Consider the following 8,223-nt stretch of genomic DNA (forward strand, 5'->3'; position numbering starts at 1 on the left):
TTGTGGTCTCCAAGAAAAATTTGGATGGTCTCTCCAACCGGGATTATAAGTGTTCGAATATGGATCGTTTCCTGGTCTGCGAGCTTGTTGGACTTGAGCTTGCTGAACCTGCTCGTGTACAAACTTAGAAAATTGAGGTGCGGCTGGGCATTCACTAACAAAATGGTTCGGACTTGCACATAATGCACAAACTTCTTGGATTGGGTTAGGTGGAATCGGGGATTGTCCAGTACTTAGAAGATGGTCTAATTTTTGGGACAGTTCATCTACCTTACTGTGGATATCCATGATGTTTCCAATCTGATAAATTCCACTTCTTTTTTGTTGAAGCATGGGTTGTTCTCTAGAAGTGGCAGACATATGATGTAGGAAATTCTCACTGAGTATTTCAAAGAGCTGCCAGGCTTCATCCTCACTCTTTAGCATGAATGTCCCACCACATGATGCATCAACCATTTGTCGGTGTTTCTCCGATAGACCATCATAAAAATACTGACAAAGTTGCCATTTAGGGACAGCATGGTGTGGACATTTACGAATGAGGTCCCTTAACCTTTCCCATGTCTCATGAAAAAGTTCACCCTCCAATTGGGAAAAACTGGTGATAGCTTTTCTAATTTGATTTATTTTTCCGATTGAAAAGTATTTTTTAAGAAATTCTCTCTGAAGCTGATCCCAAGTTGAAATGGTTATAGAGTCTAAGGAGTTTAACCAATGTTTGGCTTTGTCCTTAAGTGAGAAAGGAAACAGTTTCAACCTAAGGGCATCATCTAAGAAGTTTTGAATTTTTACTGTGGTACAAATTTCAAGAAATTCATCCAAGTGTTTGTATGGGTCTTCGTTACTAAGTCCATAGAACGATGGCAACATTTGAATAATGCTAGACTTAATCTCATATTGGGTAGCTTCTACTGGAGGTGCTTGAATGCATGGAGAGTAGGTATACGAGGATGGAGTGAAGTATTCTCTCAATGAGCGTGGAGGATTAGCCTCACCAGGTGCAGCCATGTTTCTAACTCGGATAGTCCTAAAAGTCTTTTCTAATTCTTCGTCTAATGGATGTAAGTCAGGTTTTAGTGATCGTCGACCTAACATGCAACTAAAAGGTCTATGTAGGACTATCCTAGTCTGTTAAGGATTTTTTTTTTAATTTTTTTTTATTAAGAGGAGAAGAGAGGAGAGAAAAGAGTTCTAAGAAAGAGATCCTAAGAAGTCCTAAAACTAATAGAAGAATTAGTTGTGGTTAGATTTTAATTACAATCAAGTTAACACGCAGTGGACTCTCTATCCTAAAGTTACCCTAGTTCTAGACAGCTCCTAACTGTAGTTAGCCTTCAAGCCCTCCAAGTCAGAGCTTGACCAACCAACTGGCCAAGTAAGTGTAAAGTTGGTGGGAGTCCCCCCGTTGCTTTTCTTAGACACCAATTAAATTGGCCAGGTCAGCGAACGGAACCAATTAAAAACCACCTTCCTTTGGGCCCAGTCGTCCTGCAAACCACTTGCCTAGACACCAGCTAGCTGACCAAGTCTAACCCGGTTCAACTCTCAGGGTCACTTGTCCTAATGAGCTCGAAATCCTTAGGGGTCAATGTCTAATTAATTTTAGATTAAGGTCTAGGTTATGCAAATGCAAGGGAGTGATTTGTGGGCCAAGAAAGGGTGATCAAATCCCCACCTTATCTGATTAGTGGGTCATTGTCCTTAAGATTAATTATGGATATGAGATGCAAAGAAACAAGGTATCCAATCAAGTTAGAAATTTTATATTTGAGGTTACGCTATTTTAGTTAAGTGTTATGAAATGTCAATGGCTTTTTTTTTTTTAATTCAATCGTGCCAAGATCCCGGCAACGGTGCCAAAATTTGATGCGTAGTCATTGATAGCACCAAAAATAATTCTACTCACTACGTAGGTAGGATGAGTCGAGATCGTATCCTCAGGGACCTTGGGCTAAGTTGAGATTACAAAATAAAAGAAAGAAGTATTATTTTTGATTTAGAAAATAAATTATCTTAAAATTGATGTAATTAAAAAATAAAGAGCTCGAAAGTTTTGAATTAATTTGCACTAGCAGAGTTGTATCTCTTTTTTAATTAAATAGATGCGATTAATCTTAGAAAAAATACCTATCTTTTCTCGGCACATTCCGTACCCGTAGATCACGGTGTGTCTCCAAAAATTACTAGATAAACAACTCTTCTTTCCTCGGTACGCCCCGTACCCATAGATCACGACGCATCTCCGGAAAGTAAAAGTTATTCCTAATATTAATCTAACAGGAAAGCATAAATAAAAGTATATGAAAGATAGCAAATAAAGAACTCATGATGATTTAAATAAAAAGCATAATCTTTATTGCATATAAAGAAATACAAAAAAGTTTAGAATAATAAACCATCTCTGTATCGTTACAAAATTTCTTCTCCACTCCCGAGACTGCTAGCCTAGCTGCTCATCCTTTCTATTCCTCTATGCAAGGCTCTAGAAAAATTTTAGGGCTCCTCCTCCAATGGGAGTACAAAAGACTTTTTATAGGTATTAGGAGGGAGGAGTTTTACATGATTTTTTGATGTGGGACTAAAGAATCCTCTTGAAGTATTTTCAAAAATTAAATTTTTTCCTTTAATTTCCAGATCCCTCGCCATTGTGTCTGCCATGCCAAATTCCCCGCAAACCCACTGTCCCGTGCCCCCGCTGCCGCATCCGCTGTTGCGCCCGCGTCTGCTGTCGCGCCCGCTCCCGCTGCCGCGTCCGCTGTGCCCCCCGCGTCCATTCCATTCACGTTAACACTTTTTTTTATTTCAAAAAGAAACTTTTGTTTCTTTACAATGACATCTATATCCTTTTGGGTTCCTTACATAGTATCTTCATTTTCTATAATACCGTATGCGTCTTTCTTTTATTTTAATTTTCTTCAAACTTGAGTCTTTTTGATCTATGAATCGGATTCTTTGTATCGGTGCGTACCTTTCCTATAAAACATAAAAAAAAGCATCAAATTGTTAATAAATAAAATAAATTAAATATAACTTTTTGCTTTAAATGATTTAAATTAAGTGTTTATCACAACGCCAACAAGCCATGGTAGTTCACTGTAGGTTTTATCATCCGAAAATGAGTAAGGAAGGGGAGGTAGGACTTGGGAAAAGAATTAAGGATCGCATCCTTACCGAGCTGCTCGTGCAAGGGAAAGCCCAGTTTACTTAGGTGCTCAATCATTATTCATGTACAGTACATGATTGGTGACTGAGACCCCATCCCTCATCCGAGCATTGAAAATGGCACAACTAGTTTTGTGCCCTTCAATGTCGTCAGGCATGCCAAAGGAGTCGTTCAACATTTGAAGCATCTTCTGTGGCTGGACTGTTGGGAAATGTGTCCCAAAAAGCCAATCGTCAAGCTGTTGACGGTTGAGCAACCAAGTATTGTAATTGATTTGTTAATAAATAAAATATATTTGGCATTTTCATCATAAGCTTTCATCTTCTAATGAACTCCGTTGTTATGATGAAGTCTTTAGGACTATTTAGATTCGATAAAGATAGGATTTATCGATTAGTCCTTAAAACTATTCACGATCAAATGATAGGCTGTTAATAAGGACGACAGCTTCTATCGAGCATAGGTCGCTGTAGGCCATATGGGTTGGTTGTCCTCTTAACCAAAGAGTGTGGAGACACTGGTATGGCATACAGGTGAGATGTAAGGGTACATCATCATTGAACGTGACCAACTCCAGAGCATTCTGCTGTCGAGAATGTCTCTGATGGGATATAGGTATAAGTGTCCCTTAGACTTGAGATCGCCTCAGTGACTTGCAAGCAACTCACTGTGCTTTGGTACTGGACTAACTGAATTTCTAATTCAGGGATGGAAGGCTTCTGGGCACAGTCAAGTACTTGCAAAGTCAGAGTGTGATCAAGATGGGATTGACCACTCCAAGAGTTGGAGAAGAATGAGTCGCTGTATTTCAATTTAGCAAAACTTTGGCCAGGGTAATTCATCAGATGGATTTGATATTTTGAAATACAATGTGGACAACCTGATCAGAGTTGACAGTTAAACTCTGGGGTATCCTATGATCATTTTGGTCAAGGGGATGAATTATATGAAAACTATATCCACATGGGTTCTAAGGATGTTGTTCTACACATTCGACCTATCCGGTCGCCGGGTACCATTGCTAGATGGTCACTTCGATTGGTATAAGAATTTGTTCCTATGCTACCGGCTTAGGTTCGGACCTATGAGGTCACACACATTAGAGTTCATGATCCGATCAGATGGTTGATCAACGATTAAGAATCGTTCTAGGATTAAATGATCAATATGATTGACATTTAACCCAGTGCAAGTGTTGCAGGAGGATCAATTAGCAATTTGATTGCTAATTGGCTTAATTTGATTAAGCCAATGGGCTGAGATTAAGTCTAATTAAATATGATTTAATTAAATTTAGTTTGGGCTTGATTGGATCAAGTCCAATTGGTTTATTGGATAAGCCAAGTGCAAGGAAAAACTAGTCCTAGTTCAACTAGGACTTGGGTCAATCTAATTTCTAATTTGATTAGAAAATTAAATCAGATTTAAATATAATTTAATCTGATTAAATTAGGTTCTTAATTGGGTTAAGACCTATTTTAATTGGGTTGATCTAATTTTGATTTGATTTGGTTTGGGAAACCAAATTAAAACAAGTTATGAGACAGAATCCTAGTAGGACTAGGATTCCACCTTGCGCCACATAAACCTTCTCCACGCCCTCTCTCTTATTCAACGCCAATCTCCACTTATTTTGTGTGACAAAAGCCCTCTCCCAGATCTCTCCCACGTTCACAAAAGGTCTCCTCTTTTCTTTCTTACATGGAAGGTGGTTTGGATCAAATCTAAAAGGAATAAGTTTGGATTTCGAATTCTATGAGATAGAGTTTTAGAAATTCAAAACTCTTTCAATTTTGCACCGAATTTATCCAATTTTTTTTTAAAAATTTTCATGGCTTTTAGGGTATATATTGTGCACCCTTTTCTGGTGATCCATGCATGAAAATATGAAGGAGGTGCTCAAGAGTTGGGCGTCCCTTAACTTACCATGTTTGGATAAGCCTTGACTAGGTGTTTGACCTAGACAAGGACTCTATCATATCTCTCTACATAAGATGAGTTTCTTCATGAAATTTTAAGGGGAGATATAGATTTGAGAGACCTTTGTTTCATCTAAAAATCAGAGAGAAATTTCTTTGGGTCGTGGAGATATAAAAGACTCAAGTTTGGGTGTCTAGAGAGAAAAACGTGAAGAAGAAGAGGGTCTTCTTCTTGGGTTTTTGTTTTCATATCTTTCCTCCCTCCATCTTGAGTTTCCTGAGAGTGTCTCAGATCTGAAACTTCTTCTACTTTCCATCTTTGGAAGAGTCCAAATCAAGAAGAAAGAGGCACCTGATCAACCATCAAAGAAGGATCAGTGCAGTACTAGCATACTGTGCTGATTTCCTGAAGCAGGACTTCTGATCGAGATTCGTGGGCTCGTGTGGACGACTCCTAGAGGCCGGATGCATGTGCGGCTTGCAACATCATCCTCAAGCCCAGATCAACAAGGTTAGAACATCTAACTTGCAAGGTAATAGATCTGATCTATTGTTTAATACATACATTAGATGTAGTATAGAAACATGTTGATATGATCAACATGTAGTTCATGCTATATTTATATATTTTAATTTTTGATTTAATACCATGTAATAATCATGTAATAGGATCTTAGATCTAGGGATTTTCTGATCTTAGAAAATAAATTTTGATTTATTTTAGTCTTCCGCTGTATGATCTTGAAAAAGTTTCAAGATCTAACCCTCTTTTTCAAAATCTAACCCTGAAACCCTAGATCTGGTTCCATCAATTGGTATCAGAGCCTAGGTTCTTTATTACATGATTATTTATACATGCTTAGATTATTTTTAGATTAGATCTAATTTATAATCTGATTATTAAATCTAAAATTAAAATTTTAGATTAATCACAAACTGCAAGGTTGTCCTGTTGTAAGGTTTACCCCTTACAGTGCAAAGGTTGTCCTAGTTTGTGTAGATCTATCTTTAATCATAAATTTATTAGATATGATCTAGATTAAATTTATGATTTATTAGATTTAAAAGATATTTAAATCTAAAATAAAATCTCTTTGTTAATAATTTTTGTGCAAAGAAATTGTTTAAAGTTGAAATTGTTTCAATTACATGAACCTGTTTAGATTAGATCTAAAGTAGTTTCATGTTTATTTCACTTGCATCTTGATTATGAATCAAACATGCAATATGGTTGGTAGAATCATATTGTAAAATTATTTTACAAATATGAAAATTATTTTTTGAAAATCCGAACCCAACCCTCAGCCCAAAACTTAATTAAGAATTAAGAAGTTGTTTGATTAGGTTCTAGGATTGTGAATTGAAGAACCTAAGACACAAATCATAACACATTGGGTTAATGGGTTAGTGGAAATTAGGTCCATTAATTGGGTTAGACCTATGGTTAGATTAAAGATGGACTTAATTAGAGAATTGACTAAATCTAATCAATTGTTGTCTTAGATTAGGTCAAGGATTCTCTAGATCAATTACAATAGTTGTAGTTGGTCAAGTCCATGTCTTTAACGAGAACCAAATGGACTTGATTCTTGGCTAAGCGGTCTAGCACGAACTATTAGGTTGATCTAATCGAAACTAATTAAACCAGTTGGTGTCTAAGGTAAACCAGATCGGTGGTTTTTAATTGGGAGCCCGCTTACCTGACCATTTCTGATGGTGTCTAAGACAAGTTTTGGCAGACCCTCCCACTGATCGAACTTACTTGGCCTCTTGGTGAAATTATATTTTGATCGGATCACTTGACTATTCGAGCTGACCCATGTCAGCTAGGTAAATCAGTGTGACTGATTTAGGTGCTCCTAGACCAGCCCTGGTCTCCCTTAAGCTGACTTGGTGAAGCCAGTGGGAGGATCATGATAAGCTGGTTCATCTGACCTCATCCTCTAAATTATTTAAATCCTCTAAAATTATTAGGTCTTTAAAATGACAAAGTTATGGAGATAACTGAGTCATAGCCTCCCATTAAGGTGTTTGATAATGAGTCCATTAACTCAATAATCATTGCAGACCCAAAGGCCTGGTGCTTGTTGACTAATGGAATTATCACTCATCATATGATGACTTGAAAGTGTCTCTCTAATGGTGGTTAGGTGAGCCAACCAAAGTTGGGCTTAATCATTCGTTGGTTAGATACACCAAGTATGATCATGTTAATGGTTGGACCTAACCGGATCCTTACAGTGGAGGCCAAAGCCTACTGATTAGGTTTCTGGGGCAAAATTAAAATTACTAGAAATTGTTTAGAGAAACAATTGGTTATGAACCTACCCTTAGATGTACATGGGTTGACCAACCAAAGTTGGGCTTGTGTGCAGTCTAAGTGGATTCTAGTACCCACTAAGGAATTAGGGTAATTCCTCGAGTTGGAGGTAGAGGCTACCAATTTGAATAAAATAGTGGGAGAAACCTTTTGATTAAAGTCCAAATCTTTAGGTTTAATGAATCAATTACTAATTAGGTTATGGTTCTCCTTTGTGCAAATATGGCCACTTTCCTATCGCTCCGATAATTGTTGGACAATGATAAGTTGGTGGGATCCAACTTCGGTAGCTGGTACCGAAAGTTGAAGATAGTCCTGGAGCATGAACGGATCCTATATGTGATAATAGATCCTGCACCTGAGGAGCCAGCTGTCAATGCACGTGGAACAATCAAAGACACTTACCAGAAGTGGCTCAGTGATCAGACCACGGTGCGCTGTATCATGCTGGCTATCATGAGCGACGAGTTCAGTCGCAGATTCGAGACGGCTCAGCCAAAGGACAAGCTTCAAGTGTTAAAGGATGCCTTTGGCACACCCGATGACGTGGAGAGGCACAAGACTAGTTGTGCCATCTTCAACGCCAAAATGCGGGATGGTGCCTCTGTCACTGATCATGTATTGTACATGATCGAGCTGATGGAATGATTGAGCAAGCTCGACTTTTCTTTGCATGAGCAGCTTGGGAAAGATGCAATACTGAACTTGCTGCCCAAGTCTTATCTCCCATTCCTCACTCATTATAGAATGACAAAGCCTGAAGAGAACTACCACGGGTTACTGGGGTTGCTTCAGAACTTTGAGAAGGATCACCAACTTCA

General features: G+C 38.1%; 1 non-coding gene across 1 annotated transcript; it reads left to right on the forward strand.

Annotated features, from left to right (window-relative positions):
• Positions 1–514: 514 nt before the first annotated feature.
• Positions 515–620, forward strand: LOC140854501 (small nucleolar RNA R71). The gene has a single exon (XR_012137718.1). It is a non-coding gene; the product is annotated as a small nucleolar RNA R71 (small nucleolar RNA).
• The last annotated feature ends 7,603 nt before the right edge of the window (positions 621–8,223 follow it).

The sequence above is a fragment of the Elaeis guineensis genome, unplaced genomic scaffold (genome assembly GCF_000442705.2).
Source record: "Elaeis guineensis isolate ETL-2024a unplaced genomic scaffold, EG11 Super_Scaffold_37222, whole genome shotgun sequence".
In the NCBI taxonomy this organism is placed as follows: Eukaryota; Viridiplantae; Streptophyta; class Magnoliopsida; order Arecales; family Arecaceae; genus Elaeis; species Elaeis guineensis.